Here is a 22880-nt window from a genome sequence, read left to right on the forward strand (position 1 = left end):
CACTTGAGGTTATTTCTAATTACTCAGTATTACTGAAGAGGAAAAATCTGTGTCCTGAGATGGCCAACTGACCAGCAAGGAGTCCCAGTCCCTGCCCCGAGGCTCTTCTCGTTTCTTCTCCCTTCTCCACTTCCTTCCCCCCACCCCCCACCGCACGCACCAATCCGGGTTCTTCTCCCTGCTCCGCTTTCCCCACATCCCAAGAGTACCAAGTATGTGTTAGTAGAAGTGTATAAATTACCCCCCTTTGCTTGTGCTCTGGGCTCAGACCTTTGGAGATCATCCTCCTCTGAGTCCACCAGAGTTAAATAAACCTCCTATCTTCCAAGATCTCCTAGTGCCGCTTGGTTCTTCCGTTGGGCGATCCAGTCGAGGTTCCGTAACATTACCAACAATACTGTAGTAAAAGTCCTTTCACATCTATTTTTATTTACACTGAAATATTTAAAATATTTAAATATCCTCCATAGCTATAGTCATGCCCCCTTTGTTATTCTTAATTTTATGTATTTGAATTCTCTCCTACTCTTTCTCTCTCCTTTTTTTTTCAATAATTGAACTTATCAAAGATACTCTATTTTATCATTTATTTCAAAATACTCATTAAAAATTACTTTATTAATGGAACACCTGTGTGGCTCAGTTGGTTAAGCATCTGCCTTCAGCTCAGGTCCTGATCCCAGGGTCCTGGGATTGAGCCACTTGTTGGGCTCCATGCTCACGGGAAACGGCTTCTCTGTCTCCTCCCTGGTTATGCTCTCTCTAGCTATCTCTCTCTCTCATAAAAATAAATAAAATCTTTAAAAAAAAGTATTAATCAAATCTACTTACTTATTTTTTTGTGTGTTTGCTAATTTTTTCTAATAGTTTGAGTTTGGAGCTTAGATATGATTTACTTTTTTTTGCTTTCTAATAATTTCATTAAGTCTATATATTTTTATTTTATTATTATCCAAAGCACATGTAGTTAGCGCATTGCTTTCCATTTCTAAAGAGTTGATAATTTCAGTTTTGGCCTTTTTTTAAACTTTTTAACCTAATAATTGTGAAGGACTTGAATAGGAAAAGTAAAATTGTTTTTCTGAGCATTTTTTTGTTGATTTCTAATTTTATAAGAAAGAATTCTTACATTAAATAACATGGCCCTACTGCCAGAGATTCCCAATTTGTGACTTCATCTTCAAAAAGCGAACAAAGAAGCCATACTGATTATAAAGAATGTTTACTTTACTAAGACCTAACTAATCCTGGAGGACACTAATAGACCAGATCTTCATGTTGAGATTAGTTTTCCATACTAGATTACAAACAACTTCCTATTTCCTTTTGAGCAGAGCAGATTAGAATTAACCTAAAATCTGGGCAGGATGATGGGAGTGTAGATGTATATTTGTGGAATATTATATACGAGGAAATTTTGTCATTGTTTTAGCAAATGCTTATTAAGAGCCTACAATGTGTAAGGTGTGTTGCACTTGGGGCTCATTAGCGGAAATAGAAAGATAATCCCTGTCCATGTAGAGTTCATGTTTTCTTAAGGAAGCCAGACAGTAAATAAAAAACGGAATACATAAATTACAAGATATTTTTTAAATTGACAAGTACTGGGGCGCCTGGGTGGCTCAGTCCTTAAGCGTCTGCCTTCGGCTCAGGTCGTGATCCCAGCATCCTGGGATCGAGCCCCACATCGGGTTCTCTGCTCCACGGGAAGCCTGCTTCTCCCTCTCCCACTCCCCCTGCTTGTGTTCCCTCTCTCGCTGTGTCTCTCTCTGTCATATAAATAAATAAAATCTTAAAAAAAAAAGAAAAGAAATTGACAAGTACTATGGGTAAAATTAATAAAATAAGTAAGAAGCACTGGGATTCTTAATTGTAATTTTAAATTAAGGCAGTCAGAGTGGCATTAAGAAGGCAGATATCTGGAGAAAGAGAATTCAGGGCAGAAAGAAAAGAAAGTGCAAAGGCCCTGTGGTAGAGAGCATTTGGGGGGACTTGAGAGTAAACTTGAGAGGGCTTGGAAAACTGAGCAAGGTGGGAAGCTGTGGGAGATAAGATAAGAATTTAAGGGAAGGTAATAAAGTCATGTAAAGACTTTGTAGGTAACAACAGTTTATGATCCCACAAATACTCTGAGAACTAAAATCTTTTCTGAAGATTTTATTTTGGTTCAAGCCTTCCTCCTTTGGATCTAAATTATAAAAATGTCTTCATCTTTAATGAATAATTCAAGAAAGCTCAGGCTTTCACAATTTACCCCTGCAGTATGGGTTTTGCTCCCTTCCCCTGAGCACTTTGGAAGTAGAAAAAATATCAAGTTCTATAGATTTACAAATGCATGTCTACAGTTGTACCAAAATGCCCAGGTATTTAGAAAATGGGTCAGTTTTGATGAAGAATGCTGTCCAGGGTTCTGGGTACCATTTTGCCTTCTTCTCTCTTTGTCTTGCTATCTTCTTGGGTCATGTAATCATCTGAAGGTGTCATATTCTGAAGCGGTGTCAGACATCAATCTGGCCTTTTAATTAAGCATGGACAATGGCTTGTTTCTGGCAGTCCCATAGCAGGCAACTATTGATTTGCTTTTCACTAAAGCATTTGTACAATATACCAGACTGACAGCCACACAAACGTGAGTCTTTTTTTTTTTTCTTTAAGCTTTCTACTATGAATGCTACCTTGCTGGAGTCTCAGCAAATCCTTCTACCTTTCCTTAATCCAGAACACACATGACCCATGCTGGATGAAACAAGGTATTCACAAGTACAAAAAGAAAAAAATAAAACAATGATCAGCTACAGGGATAGTGTGGATCAGAGATAGCCCCATAATGTGAGGAATTGTGACTGTTTTGTTCACCATATACAAGTGTTTCCACAGAAATTGATTAAATATTTGTGGGATAAACAGATAAACGGAAAGTAGATATGTTTTTGTAAGAAGAGAAGTGACTGTACTGTTTTCTACTTACTAATTCTGGGTCATTGGCCACTGCATTAACCTCAGTCTGCATCAGTCTTTATCTATAAAATGGGCATAATAGTGTCCACTCATTGTTATTGTGCTAACAAAATAAATAATTGATTGCATGTATAAATCATCTGGTACATCCTCAGCCCTTACATTTTATTTTTATCATTTCTCATGCTCTCCCACAGTTTCCTTGAACACATACCCATATATGATTGTCTTCCCACCCAACTCTGAAATATTTCACTAAGTGTCTCCAATGTGCCTGTGACATCTTGTTGATTGCTCAAGGCCTGACTCCTTTGCTTCCTTTCTAGTCCCCCACCTCTTCTGAGTATGCCTAGAACTTCATTTGCAGCTGCCTTTGCTGCTTCTTGTCTTCTAGTGCCTTCTGAATATGGAAATCCTGAGGGCAAGGAATTCCAGTAGAACTTCCCATTGGGACTTTGTCCCTGAGTCAGCACTCAGTAAATAAAGATGTGGTATACATTCAGATTTCAGACTATTGGGATTATTGTACAGTACACATTGATATCCCAGCCTTTCCTATCCATAATCAGGCTTCCATGAATTAGCTGACAAACTAGAATATTTAGAACATGGAAGAGTGTTCTGTAACCTGAACATTTACTTTTGGAATGGTCACTCTTGGGCCAGTTATTTCAACTCACTATTCCACACCTTATTCTCCTTTAAAATGAGGCAAAGAAAATGTACCTAATCCATAGAGTTTCTGTGAGGACTATATAAGTTAATATATGTAAACTACTTTGAACATCCTGAGCCTTTAGTGATTACTTGTGTATTACTGTTGTTTGTGGTCATTATTTTTTTATTTGCTATTATCTTCACACTGGGGAGAGCCTATTATTTTTTGTAAGTATTTGCACTATATCCTCATCATTCAAATCAAAGTTGTGGTTCTCTGTAATTTGCAGTTCTCTGTAAATAGGAATTGTCAGTACTTGGTCAAGAAGGAGAAATCCGGAAATATTTATTAAACAGGTGAATGCCAAGCCTAATGCTGTCTGGTTTCCTATCCATTTTCTGTCCCCATTTCTTGCCTTTCTTCATATGTGCCTATTCTTCAGACCTGGCATTTTCTCAAGAAGACTCTTTTTTTTTTTTTAAAGATTTTATTTATTTATTTGAGAGAGAATGAGATAGAGAGAGAGCATGAGAGGGGGGAGGGTCAATGGGAGAAGCAGACTCCCCGCTGAGCAAGGAGCCCGATGCGGGACTCGATCCTGGGACTCCAGGATCATGACCTGAGCCAAAGGCAGTCGCTTAACCAACTGAGCCACCCAGGTGCCCTCTCAGGAAGACTCTTCTCACTTCTACCATCCATTTTGTTCATCTGCTTATTCCCTAGTTGCACTACAAAGTGTAATTAAAGGCACTTTCACAAGCAAGCTTCTCTTGGCCAACTGTATTTACCCAGCGCCATTTTAATGGACATGTACGAGCTGAGGCTCTATCTAGCATTAAGCTGACTAAGGCCTTGGTCCCGGCTCTGCCACATATCATCCATGTGCAATGGTGTAAGTTTCTTAACACCTCCAGGTCTTACAGCTCGTTTCTTCATTTATGAAATGTACCTACTTCAGAGGTTTGGTATGACAATCTAGTGAGAGAATGAATCTAACTGTTCAATGCAGTATTTGCATACACAAAACACTTTTATACATACTGGCCATTTCGTTGTCATTTTTACTGTTTGACTCACTTCTTAACTTTCAAAATATTTTCCACTTTGTATTATAATCATCAATATACACATCCATCTCTAATCTTGTCAGACATACAGTAGGCCCTCAGTAAACATTTATTCAATGGAGGAATAATAAATGTACCCCCAGAGGCTGTTGAGTCTATCCCAGTTCTGCAAAGCAAGGTTGGTGATGCCAAGCACAAGGACCCTGAAGTAGGGTTTCCTGATTTGGCAAATAAAAATAAAAGGCACTCAGATAAATTTGAACTTCAGCTAAAAAACCAAACTATTTTTAGTAAAATTATGCAATATTTGAGCTACACTAGAAATTTATCTATTGCTTACCTGAAATTCAAATGTAACTGAGTGCCCTACATTTCATGGGGCAACCTTAGTCTGAAGCCTCTTTCAAATCTATAAATCTTTCTCTTCTCACACCAAGACTGTGATGGGGACCTGAGACCATCCATGAGACACCCAGTCGAGGTCATGATAAACATAAACTGAATGGAATCCTGTATGATTCATCTATTCAACCTAGCTGTATGTAAAATTCATTATTTTGAAGTGGCCACTACTACTAAATTAGCTTTCATTCCTCAGAAGAATATACTGAGGTGGACCATGGTGTCCTTTTCATTCCTTTGCGGTAGTAACAAAGAACTGTGTTAAAGTTTTCAAAACTACTGGAGCAAGAGTATACTGGCCTAAGGCAGTGGTAACTCAAGCCTGCATTTAGCCCTTTTATTGGATTAACTCTAGGGAAGAAGTAGAGCCTATGGGCTGGTCCTGTTCAATCCAAGTCATTTTATTTCAGAAGTTAATTAGCTGTTGAGTTTATGGTTTATATCCCTGGCATCAATTACACATTTTCTGATATAATTTAGTACTTGGACATTTTCAATCTGTAAATAGCCAGCATGGGTTATTGCTACATGTAATATATAGGTTCCATATGTGTCTTGTGCAATTCTTTATCCCTAACTCCTAGCAAAATTCTCAGAGTTGCAGGTTAATATACAGTTGGTGAATAAACAAGTAGTTAAGATCTCAGGCTCTGGAGACAGACAAAACCAGATTCAAATTCTGACTTTGTCATTTATTATATAGCTGTGTGATCTTGCATAGTTCCTTATTCTCTCAAGACTTAATTCCCTTGTCTATAAAGTGGGGATAAAGATAGTTGCTTGGATACAGTTATGCTTTGAAAATTACATGAAATCTTGCACTTAGGCCACTTAGCAGAAGGCCTGACCTAGTAGCAAGTGCTTCAAATGTTAGTTAATATTATGTACATTTCTTAATGCTACTGTAGGCAAAGTGTCTATAAAATGCACCACTGCTGCATGAGAACCTGACCTTGAGTTAATGCTCCAGTTCTGCTCTCCTGAAAATCCTGATGAGACTAAGAAAGTCAACATGTTTCTAGGCAACATAGCTAACATAAAAACTATCCTTGAGTGGTAAACTACATTTGGGCTGGAAAGAAGTGTAACTAAACTATCTATATATGATGAATACAGATTCTCTGAGTGTTGTGTAACATGTGTATTGCAATGAGTATGTCCCGTGTGGTGATTCTGAAAGCTATTTCTATGGAGTGCTAAGAGAGATATTGGCCCTTCTGGGATATGGAGCTTCTAAGCACAGCAGTCTTATACACATCAGTCTTGTCTCCTTGGACCTGAAGGTGTTATCAGGAAATAAGACAGCTTCTGGATGACTGTGTATAGTGCTACCTGGACGACCACAAAAAGGAAAGCTTGACACTGTCCTGATAGCAAGGTGTAGCCCCTCTCCTACCATTTTCTTAGTAGACTCCCAGTGTGGCCTATTGTAGTCTCAAGGGTCTAAAGTTTATGTAAACCTGAGGAGATGCCTGGGGGCTGTTCTAGTGCTGTCCAGCAGAAGGGACACCTGTTTCTGTATCCTCAATAAATTGCCCAAGGATCTTAGAATCTTAAAACTAGAAGCAGTCTTACGTGCCATCACCTTTGACAATCAGTCCAGTGTGGGAAGCTTTCTGCAATATTTTCAAGAATGGGCCAGATGACCTCTTTTCCAACACTTTAAGCCACAGGAAACATATTTTTCCCTTAGAAGTTCATTGCATTGCCAGCCAGCCTTCATTATAAAGGGCTTTGTTCTGGACGGAAATCTGCCTATCTACAATATCTTACCATTCGTTTTAGATCTATTGTATGTTGAGAGCTACACAGAATGTTTAGATTCTTCCCCATGACTAATCTTCACATATTTTCAGACATCAGTTTTATCTTTCACTAATCTCTTGTTTTTTCAACAAAAATGTACCCAATTTCATCAGCTGTCCCCTACTACCTTTGCCATCTATGTGCCCTTCTTCCTATACTAAGCTATCACACTGGTATTTTAGTGTTGTTTCTAGAGCAGGTGGTACTACCTCTAACTCAGAGCAAAGGTGTACTTATTTAAGTAGGGCTCATTTCTTTCACATTAGAGGAACAATAAAGAATTATTATTTTATAATGTGGGAAAGGCAACAATACAGAGAAGAAAGCCAAAACACTAAAAAACATGACAAAATACATATGCGTACATGATATGAACGATAATTAATAAAAGATATCAGCAATATAATGCTATGCTTGGATTCATGTTTTGGAGTAATAGCACTTGCATTCACACTCTGGTACCACAAATTATTAGGCATGAAAATTTGGGAAGGTTATTCAATTTCTCTAAGCCTCAGTTGATCCATCTGTAAAATAGGGATAATAATGGTACAGACCCCATTAGTCTGTTGAGGATACAAAAAATAATAATAATCTATGTTAAATATTCCACATAAACCTGGCTGAGAGTAAACAGGATAAAAACCAGTGCCACATGCTGGTGAAGACTGCAGACTTGGAGCTTGAATTTATTTTCTATTGTTTACTAACTGTGAAATCTTGGACAGATTATCTAACCTCCTGCAACTCCATTTTCTCAAGTGAAAAATGGAGATTGTAACAGGTTATATCTTATAAAGTTGAGCACAGAAATATTTCCAGTTTGACATCTCAACACTTGTCAACTCCTTGATCAAGAGGTGGTATCTATACCCTTTCCTTACAACCTGAGTACGTCTTTGTGACTGCGTGAATGGCAGGAATGGGCAGAGAGATGCCATGCAACTTTCAAAGCTCGGTCATACAAGTTGATACAGCTTCTACTTTCTCTCTCTCTCTCTCTTTCTATCTCTCTCCTTCTCTCTTTCTCTCTGTATGTGTGTGTCTCCCTTGACTCTGCCTTTGGGAACATCATAAGAAGTCTGGCTACCCTGAAGCTGCCATGATGAAGAGAATACACAGAAAAACAAAGAGATGTCTCAAGAGTTGAATCTGTTCCAGCTTCCAGCTATTTATGTCTTCCCAACACAGGCCATGTGTGTGAGCAAGCCTTCAACTCATTCCAGCCTCACCATCTGACAGCAATCATATGGGAGACCCTGAATGAGAACATACTGCAAGGTTACTTAACCTCCAGAATCATAAGAGATAATGACAAAAAAATTGTTTTTCTTTTAAGTCACTACCTTTTGGGATGATTGACTAAGCAGTAAGAAATAACTAATGCAAAGGATGAATAGTATTGAATTAATAAAATTTATGAGGATTAAATGAGATGACCCATACAAACTATTCAACATAAAGGTTCTCAAACTTTAGTGTCTGATATTGTCACCTGGGGGCTTATTGAAAAATGGATTCCAGGGCCCCTCTCCCCAAATTTCTGATTTAGTAAGTCTGGAGTGAATGAAGCCCAAGTACTTGCATATCTAACATGTTCTAGCTGATGCTGATGCTACTGGTCCAAGAACCATATTTTATAAACCATCATAGAGCAAATACTCAATTTATGAATTTTATTCTTACTACCATTTTTAGTACTTACTGTTTATATTTTGTGAAAATTAAGCACTGCCAGTTCCTTTGGGTACAAAGGAAATTTATACACAGCTTCTCTCCATAACTCACAGTCTACTTTATCTTTTTTATCCCTAGTGTAGATCACAGTGGCTTTCACATACGTGCTAACAATTGTTTGTTACAGGAAATTTGGAAAGATCCTACATTCATTTATGGATATATGATGTACTGAAGGGAGACGGTGTAAGAAAACGAGCAAGAGATAGATAAAGGGGGAGGGGGGTGGGTACAGAGGGGAGTAGATGGTAGGAGAGGAGAGGAGGGAAGAGTATAGAAGGTAAGGGAAGACAAGACAAAACAAGGAAGGGTGGGAGGAAAATGTCAAGCTCCTTGCTCTAAAACCTTTTTTTTAATGCTATGGTAAGTTTTCACATTGTCCTTTTCTAATTTTAGGATGTATGCCTCAAGACAGGAGCATGTTGTCTTCAAATAGTCCTTTTATTTCTTCAGTTCCTTTACAATGGAATGGTAAAATTATTAAACAACTCTATATCAGAACTGGTAAAAAAAAAATCTGTTATCAGACTCTTGCTTTGATTTTATTTTACAGCTATTGTTTAGTCTAATAAAAAAATGCATCAATTATTTAAATGTTTGAGCACTCTCTTTAGCTCAGAATGTTAGTACACTGGCATTCATCTTATTGACAAGATCTTGCGGATATGAATGTACAAAAATATGACTGGACAGAATAAGACTTGAAGATTCCCCAGAGGCTTCTGGTTTCCACATAGTCCATGTTTTAAGGGTACTTACGAGGTTGGTCACGTCTTTGAAACTTATGAAAATTTCAATTTTCATATTTATGTTTGGCTCTCTCCTTTCCTATCCCATCTAGAGGAATGTCATGAGAACAAATGACACAATCTCCACAAGAACTCTCCAAGCCTGTAGAACTCTACTTATAAACACTTCAAGTAATTAATACCTTGTTCCCTTATTTCTAACAGCTTGTAAGTCATTGGGAATTCAAATGCTAGTTTGCATACTATACAACTTATGTATAATGTGTTGAGGACTATTCTGTACCTATCAATCCTTACCTACTTAAGGAAATGCACAAAAGGAGAAAATGTGGCCCTTGCCTTAATGGAAGGTACAATTTTGAGAGTAAGTCAGTATCTGTAAGTGAGACAAGCTTTGCCTTTCTTAAACTGACATGGGATCATGTTGTTTTCCTGCTAAAAGTCTTTGCCATTGTCATATTGCCTTTAGGTTAAAGTGGAAACTATACTATGACTGGCAAAGCCCCTATGATCTAGGTCATCTTTCCATCTCTGATCAGTCTCGGTGTCCTCACTTCTTCCATGCACCTACAGTACTCCAGCCCCATGGGCTGGGCAGCCATTCCAGCGCTCACCACTCCCTTTCACATTACCATGCTTTTTCACTTGTGATTTTCTTTTCCTGGAATATATCCACCTTTGGTGTTCACACAGTGTCTGATACATAGTAATCATACCATACAAAGAATTTCTAGAATTACATGATTCTATGACCTATGGCCTTTACTATGTTTTTTTTAAACTTTTGCCTATGCCAAAAGATTGCAAGATGAATGCAGTCTTATGCCAACCTCACCTTTGTATCACCCCACAAATCCTATCAAAATTCCTAGTTAATTAAACAAAGTAAAAAAATTAGGATGAAATGAAAAAGAGAATAAAAAATACTAAACCCTGTGGTATTAACAAAAGAGACTAAGGACTGTGATTAAACTAGCAATCACTTTAGCTTAGGATGACTTCAAGGAAGAGGTAAAACTTTCGGTCTTAGTTAACATGTCAAATTGAACATTTGTGAGCAGATTCATACTCTGGTGGCAATAAGGGCACCACCAACAGAGAAACCCTTGCATATCCGTCAAGCTTATTTGTGAGAAGGAAAGCATGGGTGTAAGAGTTAGGGAACTCACACTTGCTAATTGCATGTAATGTACTGATATTTCATTAAGGGTTGGAACAATCCTATGAGATATGAATTTACATCCATTTTAAAAGAGGAGTAAGAGAGTCTTCAAGAAGTAAATAAATTACACAAAATCATCCACACTAGGTGGCAGAGCTAGGATTCAGACCCAGGAGTATAAGGAAGCTCGTGGTCTATATCAGGAGGTTACTCAAAGTTACCAAAGGAAGAGTAAGAAAAGGAACATAGCTTTATCATCATAGCATGTTTTCTAGAAAGGAAGAAAAAATCTTGAAACTACTATTCATTCACTTAAGCTTTTAGTAAAGCTACAACCTGGGGATACAGTGGTAAGTACCAAAATAGCAGAAATGTATAGCCCTTGTTCTTGTGGAGTTTATGAGAAGCAGGCATAAGTAAAATGTACATGAAAAATACATGAATAAATATAAAATTACAACAGTATTAAATGTAATTTCTTTTAAAAAAGAGCTATTTGGTACTTTGAATTTACTATAATGTAAAGAACAGATATACTCCACTCTTTCATTCAATGTGATTAAAAAAATCGTGATCTAGGGGCACCTGGGTGGCTCAGTGAGTTAAGCATCTGCTTTTGGCTCAAGTCAAGATCTCATGGTCCTGGGATCAAGCCCTGCATCAGGCTCCCTGCTCAGCAGAGAGTCTGCTTCTCTCTCTGCCCCTGCCCCCAGCTCACGCTCTCTCTCTCTTTCAAATAAATAAATAAAATCTTAAAAAATGAGAATCGTGATCGAAAAGAACAGCTGGAATACAGGCAGGTGTGTCTGTGTGTGGGCAGAGAAGAGTACTCAGAAGGAAGAAACATTTCAGGGATAGGAAATAGCACAAGCAAAAGCCCTGGGAACAGGAGGGACCATCTTATGTTTGATGAACTCAGAAAAGAATATTGTATTCTAGACTTTTTGACCTAAGACAGCAGTACATAGTAGTGTTCTTACATTGAAATCTGGGAAAACAGGAAGATTTTGTGTCTAAGAAAGATCAATTTTGATTTTTTTTTTTAAAGATTTTATTTATTTATTTGACAGAGAGAGACACAGCGAGAGAGGGAACACAAGCAGGGGGAGTGGGAGAGGGAGAAGCAGGCTTCCCGCTGAGCAGGGAGCCCGATGCGGGGGCTCGATCCCAGGACCCTGGGATCACGACCTGAGCCGAAGGCAGACGCTTGACGACTGAGCCACCCAGGCGCCCCGATCAACTTTGATTTTTTTTTTTTTTAAAGATTTTATTTATTTATTTGAGACAGACAGAATGAGAGAGAGAGCACATGAGAGGGGGGAGGGTCAGAGGGAGAAGCAGGCTCCCCGCCGAGCAGGGAGCCCGATGCGGGACTCGATCCAGGGACTCCAGGATCATGACCTGAGCTGAAGGCAGTCGCTTAACCAACTGAGCCACCCAGGCGCCCTCAACTTTGATTTTAATTAAAGCATCAAGCTGAGCTGATCAAATTCCTTGCCTTCTTTAATCATCATGCTCCTCACCCCATGGGGAAGATTAGGAGGTAAACTCTGAAGCCACAGATAGTCAACACAAGCTGCAGCATCTAGGGAATCTAGTGAACAATCACTAGAACAATTGTTATAAATTTCCTTAATAAAGGGGTAGGGATGGTTCAGAAATATGGGATTGATAACAGGAATAAGCATGGTCTTTGGATTGTACCAGGTTTTGGTTCAAACCCAAATCTTTGGTAGCTTGGTCAGCTTGTGCAGGCAACTTAGATTCTCTGAATCTCAGATTCTTTATCTATAAAATATTGTAATGAGTAAATAGGAAAAGGAATATAAAGGACTAAGCATATATTCAATACCTTGCTCTGGGTTTCCCATTTAATGCCTTCACGCAACTCCATTTCATCTTCTTATACTATGTATATTGCTTTTGGTCTCCTGACAAAATTCCTTCTATCCATCCCCGACCTCCCTTTTCTTTGGTTTGGTATTTTTTTCCTCTTTTATTCCTTGTGATAAATCAAAGAAAACCTTATTTTTATTACCTGCATGCTATATTGAATCCCTAAGGTTATTATTCTATTATAAGCCAGGGCTAATCTCTTCTAAGTTATTTTTACCTTAAAGAAATGATGCTGTATACTATACTATATAATTACACTCCTTTCTACAGCACACACACACACACAAAAGACAAGGCAGGCAAGTTAGATTTTTATCCACTTCAAAGACAAGAGCTTCCCAGAAAATTATATTGAATCAATGATGCTCACTTGAAAAAACAAAGTCCTTTGTGATGGGGTCTTTTGCATTTGCCACACAGTAATGCTTTTTTGGGAGGTAATAATTCATGGAGATATACTTTTTTTTAACTCAATTTGCAATAATTCTTATTTCATCCAAGCCACCACTTAGATCCATATTTCTTATTATCATGTATCCATTATTAGCAGAACTACAAAGACATGTGTCAGGCTTGGGAATACCAAGTGTTTTGTTTCACAATTCTCCTTAGATGAGTTTTTGTATTAGCTAGGAATAGCCCTATTCTGGAGGCCAGTTGCATGCCTATAGTCAACATTGTTGATCCAGGGAGTGGCAACCTAGCTTTCCCTCTAAATGTTATTGTTTTCAAGAAACAAAGCTATGAATAAAGGAAATCACTGTCCCTTCCCATTATTTCTATGTATTCTATCATCTATCTATATCTATCTATCTACCTATCTATCTATCTATCTGTCATCTATATCTTAATCTATATACATGTTGGCACATACCATTCATCTCTCTTTCTCTTACATTCCTATTTTCTTTTCTTTAAGTGCCCCATTAAATGGTAAGCTATTGAATCAAGAGACTTTATCTTGTCCACAATTATATACCTAGCATACAGTAAGTGTCCCATAAAGAGGAGTTTAATTAAGAAATAGGGAGAGATTGCCCCTACCTCAATGCATCTACCATTTGCCTGCAATGAATCCTAGGGTCCTTCCTATCATGGCCTTTCTCAAAGGTTTTCTCACAGGAAGAGACAAAGAAAAAAATAAGTACCTAGGACGTGCTAGGTGACATGTTCTGTGTTTCTTATACATTATGTCATTTAATTTATACCCAGCTGTGGTAGTTAAATATCCTGCCCCCCCCCATGTTTTACAGAAAAAGAAACTAGGACTCAGAGAAATTAGATGACCTTTTCAGCATTATATAGCAGGACAGTGTCAGAACATGGATTTGAAGACATAGCAAATGGGAAAAACTATCTTTTGGCTGGAGGTGGTGGTGGCAAGGGCTAATTTGAGGAGGAGAAAAGAAAAGAGAACAAAGATAAATGAAGTAAATTGACCATAAGAATTCTAACAAAAGCATAAGTGAATGGGATTACATATTTTATGAAGGTAACACCTATTTGAAAAAGTCTCAACAGATATTTGAAATTTAAATGAATAGATCTCTAAGTACACTTTGATTATCTGTATATCTAGTTTTGAGCATAGTCTACATTTTCAGTAAGGAAAATCTATAGTAAGGCTAATAATAAAACAGTTGATTTAAGAAATAAAATATTCATCATTGAACTCTTTACACAACTAGAATATGAAAAATTTAGCCTAATACAGTCTTATGCTACAATTGTTAGATCTGTCTGATTTTGTGAGTCAAATGGCTTGGCATAAAGAGCATGGGTTCCCTCTTGGGGGCATTTTGAGCAAAAGCAATCAGGAAGTTATGCAATTATAACACCTGCAAATATTATTGTAAACTTTTCTACCCACTATGTACCACAGATTGGGTTCCTAGGGAAGCAAATTCTAAGATGGAATTTAGCATGCAGTGAGCTTATTTAGGTATGCCTTTGGGAGCAACACCTGTGGAAGGAGTGAGTGGGAACCAGGAGTTGGCACAGGAAGAAGTCAAGCTGCAATTGAGTCAACCATAGCCTCCATCTACCACATGGAGAGCTCTGGGGCTAGAATGGCACCTTGGAATTGTCCCAAAAGAGGCCAAGATGACTGGTCTTTATGCTACTGGACTGATTAATCCTTCAGTGTGGACCACGCTAGGCAATGGCTTGACCTTGGATATGGCAGCTCTCTGCAGCCAGGGCAACCCCTGAAGGAGCTGACAGCTGTAAGCTCTTGCCTGATAGCACATCAGCAGTTGGGGTTACATGTCCTTCATGGAAGAGAAATTTGGGCGGTGTTGGCACATACTATGCCCACGACAGAGTCCAGATGATATAACACCCTCCCCAGATGTCTTTCCAAATGTTGGGCTATCCAACCACGGGTAGGTGTTCCTTTCCTCTGAACTAGTACAGCAGCTACATGGTTATTAGAGTCTGCCTGCATTTATTTATAAGCCCATTTATAGTTTTAATTTAGGTAAGACAAAGATGGCTACTTTGTGATATTTTTTGGCCATATTATAGATGAGCTTATAGACAAACTTTGCAAAGTATATTAGTCAACTTGGGCTGCCCTAACAACATATCACAGACTGGGTGGCTTTAACAATAGAAATTTGTTCTCTCATAGTTCTAGAGGCTAGAAGTCCCAGATCAAGGTGCTGGCAGATTTGGTTTCTGGTGAAGGCTCCCCTTCTGGCTTTCAGATGGCCACCTTTGCACTGTATCCTCCCATGGCCTTTTGCTAATGCATGTCTGGAGAGAAAGATCTTGGGCGGTTCTTCCTCTTCTGATACGGGCACCAGCCCTATCAGAATAGGGCTGTACCCTTCTGACATGGTTTAACCTTAATCATCCCCCAAAGGCCCCATCTCCAAATATAGTCATTTTGGGGGTTAGAGCTTCAACATATGAATTTTGGGGAATACAGTTTAGCTCATAACATTAAGTAATAAAAGAAGAATTGTATCAAATGTACAAAATGTGAATTTTTTTTTTGGTTTTGATCCTTCTTTGTAGAGACCTTGTAAATTTCTATGGTTGATAGTGCCTTAATTGTTTGATTTTAAGTAGCTGTCGTTTTAATTTACAGTTTGGCTTATTCTGAATTTACGCTGTTATTAAATACCTGGGCTTAATGCTCTTAACTTCAAAAACCTATCTTCTATGCTTGCTCATTTAAACTTTACATTGTTCTGTATATCCCACAAAATATCTGACTTCTCTTTTCGTTCTACTTAAATTACATGTATAGCTCAGATGTACACAACTCTATTCTCTCATGTTAGTTGGGAAGAGCAACTCATGATGACTTGGGGAGAAATTCTGTCATTTTGATTGTAATTCAAATTGTTTCATTACAAAAAGACTTCCTTTAGTAAGGTGCTTACTCTTTGATCCTGTAATTCTAAGTTTTTACCCTGAGAAAATAACTATAATATAAGCAATATAATAGTCTAATAATAAGGTTCTAGTACAATAAATTATGATACATATGCTCAATAAAATAACATAGCCAAAAAAATTGCCTAATATTCTATAACAAGTACTACTTCCTATATTTTAAGTAAAAAACTATTTGTATTTCAAAGTAGTTTATAAAAATTTCTCTATGTGTGTATGAATATTTATGTACATAGAGAAACACAGAATAATATGTAGCAAACTATTAATAGATGCTATCCCTGAGGGGTAGGAATATAGATAATTTATTTTATTCTAGATGTTTTACCTATTCCTATTTTTTCAAACTTTCCATAATTAAAATGTCTTAAAAACATGCTGAATGCTTAAATTTTGTCAAAAATAATAAATTAGTACTCAATCTAATATTACTAAAGTAATGGTAGTTAATACTGATTGCTCACTATCTGCCTATTGCTGCCCTAATATCTTTGTCTAAATTAGTTCAGATAACTCCAGAAATCTATGGCAACCATCTATATATAGATTTCTGTATCTTTCTTAAAAACAATGATGACAACAACCACAAGAACCCAGTTTTTCTATAGCTATTCTTTATTGTCAACTACACATGAACTATATTACAGCTTAGTGTTAAATGATGGAACAGAAAAAAATATTTTTAAAATAAAAGAAAATATAGTAAAGAGTCAGGAATTTATCCATGCATACATGTGATGAAAAAATGCTGAAAGAAATAGAAACCAAAACATGAGAGCACATGACAGACTCAGGCTTTGAAGAGTTACTCCAATTTTCTTATTTACAAGTAAGGACAATCTGTTTCAGAGGAGAAAAAAATGATATGTGAAGGCCACACAGATTTAGAACTAGACCTCAAGTCTCTCCTCTCAACTCCCTGCTTTTCCAATGATTATTTGTACTTGGGGTGTAATATCAAATTAGCACATCAGGATTGTAGGTTATCTCCTAGAACACAATATTCATGAAGTGTTTATCATTCCAAAAGTTATTTCACCAACTATTGGCTTAGGGTCTGGACTTTTAGTCAAAATTGGTTCCCATGAATCACCACATCAGAACTTAAAGTCAGATCTGTATGATATTTAATCCTGTGATTGCTAATTTGTAGATATGGAGATGGAGGGTAAATTTTTAAAAATTTTATTTAATGGTATATACATACTGAGAACTTGGTTGAGGTAGGTAATACTTAAAACCAAGGCCATTTTACTTGAAACTCTTTATTTTACAAGGCATCCCTTTGCATCCCCTAGTAGGGCCCTCTGAACTAGAGAAAAATCACATCAAGAGATACAAAATAATAAAGATAAAAGTTTCTTCATTTTACCATTGTTAACAGAAGGCCAAATTTATCACATTTTGCTTCCAAAATTTTAGCAAATGGAAGAAAATAATATTTTGGTGAAGACACAAAACTGAAATAGAATTTATGAATGACATAAATATTAGCCTCAGGGGCTCCTGGGTGGCTCAGTCATTAAGCATCTGCCTTCAGCTCAGGTCATGATCTCAGGGTCCTGGGATACAGCCCCACATCGGGCTCCCTGCTCAGCGGGAAGCCTGCTTCTTCCTCTCCCACTCCCCCTGCTTGTGTTCCCTCTCTCACTGTGTCTCTCTCTGTCAAATAAATAATAAAATCTTTACCAAAAAAAAAATATTAGCCTCAGCATCCAATTTATTTTTGTATTTTCTTGCAATATAATGTATTTATGAAACTCATATTCTCATTGTTGCAAATAGCAACTACTTTTTAAAGTAATCTACCTTGTAATTTCAGGATATTTTTCAATTAAATAAAAATGACTGGGAAAAACTGCATTCCAAGAGCTGTGTAAGTAAAATAAAATAGAGTCCTGTTTTACTTTGTTAGTGATCTCCCATATGTTTACTGTTGCATCTCCAGGGTCTAGCAGACTGTCTGGCACATAGCAAGAGCTAAATAAACATTTTGGGGAATAAAATAATAAAGAACCCACAGAGACTTGATCTTGTTCTTTGATGTTAACCCTTCCCCTCCAGTGATAGGTTAGTTGTTAAAAGTGGCTTGGAGAAGAATTAATTGTTTTGTACCCACAACTTCTGCTACTAGGGATTAACAAAATTATTTGAAAATTATCTGAGAAATGAGGCTGGAGGAATAGTAGAGTGCAGTTTGCCTGCCTTCCTTCTCTGTACCCTGCCCATGGCCTAGTACCCCCACCCCGAGGCAATGGCTTTGAGCTCCTAAGCCAAAGAGAAAACCCCTCCCCTCTAGAAACCTGTCTGGGAAGAGCTGGGAAGTGAGCTTTGGGAAGCTGGAATGTGGGATGCCAGGCACAAGAAGAGATTAGTGTTCTGGAAATTCTGCAGCTAAGAGAAGGGACCCACCATGTGTGTCCTTCAACCCTATAATTTATAGGGGAGTGGAATCCAACCTGCTGTATCGTTCTTCCTTCTCAAGTCACGAGCACAAGAAAATGCCCAGCATAGCCTCTGGAGTCACTGTATTTTCATATTCTACAGCTCTCTTCTGTCCTTTCCCTCACTGCTGGCAGGTGTCGCTCTCCAGGCCACAGTTAAAACCTGGTGTCCCAAGTTAATGGGGGAGATAGCAGGATACCGAAAACAAAGTAGTTGCTGCATCAGCCAGTGTCCTGGGAAGAAACAGATAACTGATCTTACTCAAGGTATCTTTTTCTTGAGCAAGTGATTTGTGAATAGAAGCAGTTTCTATCCTTTTATTAAACAGGGTAGTATGTTTGCACATTGAGTAGCTAGTCTCAAGAGAGATATAGACCTTCTTTTAGGAAGGTCTGTCTGGTCTCTTCAGTTTGTAGTCTCTTCAGTGAAGAGTAAATGCCAACTATTCTCTGGCCTCAAGATTTGCCGGTTGAGAAGCTACACCAGTACTCCCCAAGGCAAGCAGTGCCTCACCCAGGAACACTGCCCTGCTCTGGGGCCATGGGAAGCCTTCCCAAGTCTTCCCATTTATTATGAACTTGGAGGACTTTTGGAGTCCTGCAGCCTTGTCTTTCTTATTGGATGTTACCAGAGGCATACATTTTCACTCTGCTATGCAAAAAGGAACATGCACCTTTTACTTGAAAGTCCAAAGGAACTAAATTTATTTTCCCTACTTTTTCACTTATAAACATTCATTATTGTACTCTAGGGTGACATTTAATAAGCTTCTAATAAGCTTTTCTCAAAGCTACTTTTTAAAAAATGGAATTTAAATGTTTTTTTTTTTCTTTTTCCAAATAAAGTGGACTCAAATAAGGAAATGTCATTTATGCAAACATTTACTGAGTAGCTGCTATGTGACAGGAATCTTCCAAGATTCTCAGAAGAATGGGATAATATGATTTTAGATTGATAATAACAAAAACAATCACCTGTTAAGCACCTTCTCTATGCCATATTAAGTGTGATAACCGGGTATATAAAAATATGTCAAAGAAGAAAAACAGAAAGTAATAGCTGCTGATTTGCTTGTGACAGATGACAGAAGGTCTTGACAGAGGAAAGCAGGTGAAATTGCCCACTGAGATGGCTGTAATGGGCGAGGTCCTCATGAGCAAAAATGGAGACAGACGGAGCCCATGAGATGCTTTGTTACTACCTGTGGAACATGCATACAACTTGGATTGGTTATCTGGTCTAAGCAAGTTTTGAAACCAATTAAGTATCTAGATGTTTCTATCTATGGAAATTTCTTCATTCTTCCAGTTAACTTTGTGTTTCTTAAGACATAAAGAAATTTACTACACTCAAAATTTTTATGAGAGCCTGATATCTGATTTTCTGTGCTAATTCTGTTTCTGAGGGTACCAAAATAACTAGATTTATGATCAGGTGTTCTCACTACCATGATAATCAAATGGGGTTCATTTACTATGTATTTGTCTGCTTTGTAGTCAAGATTGCAAGTATAGGTTCTAATAGTACATTTGGATCTGTGAGAAAATGGCCTTAGTAATCAACTCCACTAATGCAGTTAGCTAGACATTGACACAACTCTGAAAACTTGAAGCATACCAATTTTAAAAATGTTCTTCCAAACTTGCATAACTTGTGTAATGTCTGAGTATGAATTTTAACTATGTATAACTTTCATTTTACAAAAGGCCAAGAGGAACCATTTATTATAATTTATATATAAAAATCCTATTCAGTATGTTAAACTTCTGTAGGCAGTTTCTCTTTCAAAATAAAATTTTATTTTAAAAAATAAAGAATTTAAGCATATAGGCAGCCAATGATTAAAAAATGGGTCACCGTATTTGCACATAATGACAAACACTTGAAAGTGGGAAGCTTAGAAATGTTAAGATTCATTACTCTGACCCATAGAAACTTATTATCACTTCAATTTTACAATTCAGCATTTTGAAGTCACCTAGTTACAATAAATCATAAAAACCTCCTAGTTATAATAAATAGTAAGCTACTCTTGGTAAGAGACAGTGGTACATTTAAATAAAAAATGAATGACATATGCTATAATCAAGAACAATTGGCAGACATGGCAATTTTTTTTTACGTGTCTCTTCATGAGATATGGGAAGTATTCAAATACTTCAACAAATTTTACCTCCAAAGACTTTGTTACAGTTTATTATCAAGGTAGTATTTTTTTTTAACAGCTGATACCTAGTTTTGCCAAAACAATTTTAATAAAATGTTTAATTACATGTTAACATAGGAAAGTAAAGCAACTCTAACTTTAAGAATAAGGAATGAAGGGCGCCTGGGTGGCTCAGTTGGTTAGGCGACTGCCTTCGGCTCAGGTCATGATCCTGGAGTCCCGGGATCGAGTCCCGCATCTGGCTCCCTGCTCAGCAGGGAGTCTGCTTCTCCTTCTGACCCTCATGATCTCTCTCTATCTCATTCTCTCTCTCAAATAAATAAAAATAAAATCTTTAAAAAAAAAAAGAATAAGGAATGAAGAAATAAAGGAAAGGTCTTCTATCTGTTATTTTAAGAAATATTTTTTGAGAGAATACTTTAAGTCAAGCATTATTTTAGGCACTGGGAATACACACATAAATAAGGCAGAACTTGCATTTTAATGGAGGAAATAAGCAAATAACATATTAAAATACTATAATTTATAATGGTAATGCATTTTGTTCACTTATCTCATATTTATTTAGCACCTACTATATGTTGGGACACTAGTGGGGCTTAAGATTTATCAGTGAATAAAAACAGATATCCCTGCCCTCATGAGGCATGCACATTAATTCTATGAAGAAAATAAAGCAGAATAAAGTGGGACTAAGAGACTTGTTTTTTTAAGATGGAAAAGACAAGGAGAGATTGAGACAGTGATCATTTAATAGAGACTAGAATGACAAGAAGGAGTGAGACCTGTGAAGATCTGGGAGAGTAGAATCTAGGCAGAGAAAATATCAAATGTAAAGGCTTTGAAACAGACAAGAGGTTGGTGGGTGTTAGGAATGGCAGGAGCCTTACTGCTGGAGCACAGTGGCATGGGAGTGAGTGGCATGAGGTGAGACCAGAGGGATAAAGGGGTACCAAAAATACAGATCCTCAAAGATCATGGTAACATTTCCAGATTTTGATCCAAGTGTGGTGGGAAGTCATTAAAGTTTGAAGCTGGTAAGTGACATGATCATATTTACCTTTTAAAAGATTCATCTCAGTAATATATGAGGCTAGACAATGGAGGGAACAAGAGTGAAAGCAGGGGGACAATCTAGGAGGCTACTATATTAGATGAGAAAATAGGTGTTGGTGACTTAGAAAAGATTGATCAAAGTGGGTCTGGCAAGGAGTGACCAAATTGGGATATATTTTGAAGTTAGAAGACAAAATGATTTGCTGATGGATTCAAGGTTGGTCGTCAGGGAAAGCAAAGAATCAATGATCCACCTAGGTTTTTGGTCCTAGTAGTTGGGTAAACTGTGATGCTACCTACAGAGATGGAGAGTAAGAGAGAATTGGCTTGTTGATGGTGGGGTGGGAAATCATGAGTTATTTTTGGACATGAAAAATTAAAAATGCCTATTATATACTGAGATGTCAAGGAAGCAGTGATTTGTTCAACCCTATGGCTTATGTGAGAGATTGGGGCTGGAGATAAATTTGGGAATCAGTGGAATTCAGATGAAAGCCAGAGTATAATACTGGAAAAAATCAACTAAAGAGAAATGAAAAATGGAAAAGACAAGAGAGGGAAAGATTGAGCCTTTGTCACCATAGAATTTAGAATGGGAAGAAGAGGAGTCAGCAAGAGTCTGGGAAGAAGCATTAGATGCTTAAGTGAGTTCTAAAGTGTTAGCAGTGAAAAGAAAGAGGAGGGCCAGATGAAAGCTCAGAGGTGAGAAAAGCAGGATCCAGTGGAGAATGGAAAACAACTTCTTTATGGAGAGCAGAATACAAAAAGGGGAGAAAGAGTAGAATTGACCCTGGAGACGGAGGGAACAGTAATAGTGAAGAAGGTTGTTATAGTTATCAAAGCAAACAATGATGGTGGCCTGCTCCTGGGGGTGGCAGGAGGAATGGAACACAATAGTTAAGTTAGGGAGATTCCTATGAGGCAGGAGTGTCCAAATTTAATGATGTTTTGATATTGGGGGTGAAAAGAGAGGAAGCTTGGGTTTTAGGTTGACTGTAATGTAGATTATCATTCTATCTTCTGTACTTCCTTTTTTTTTTTTTTTTAAAGATTGTATTTATTTATTTGACAGAGAGAGATAGCGAGAGCAGGAACACAAGCAGGGTGAGTGGGAGAGGGAGAAACAGGCCTCGCTCCAAGCAGGGAGCCCGATGTAGGGCTCGATCCCAGGATCCTGGGATCATGACCTGAGCTGAAGGCAGATGCTTAGCGACTGAGCCACCCAGGCGCCCCTTCTGTACTTCCTTTTAAACATTCCATAATAATGTAGTTGTTGTGAAAACAGGAAAAAATTACTTATAACCCCAACTAGCTTAACAGAAATATTAATATTCTTTCCACATTTTAAGAGTATGCTTTCATATAATTTTGT

This window comes from Neomonachus schauinslandi, chromosome 11 (genome assembly GCF_002201575.2).
Source record: "Neomonachus schauinslandi chromosome 11, ASM220157v2, whole genome shotgun sequence".
In the NCBI taxonomy this organism is placed as follows: Eukaryota; Metazoa; Chordata; class Mammalia; order Carnivora; family Phocidae; genus Neomonachus; species Neomonachus schauinslandi.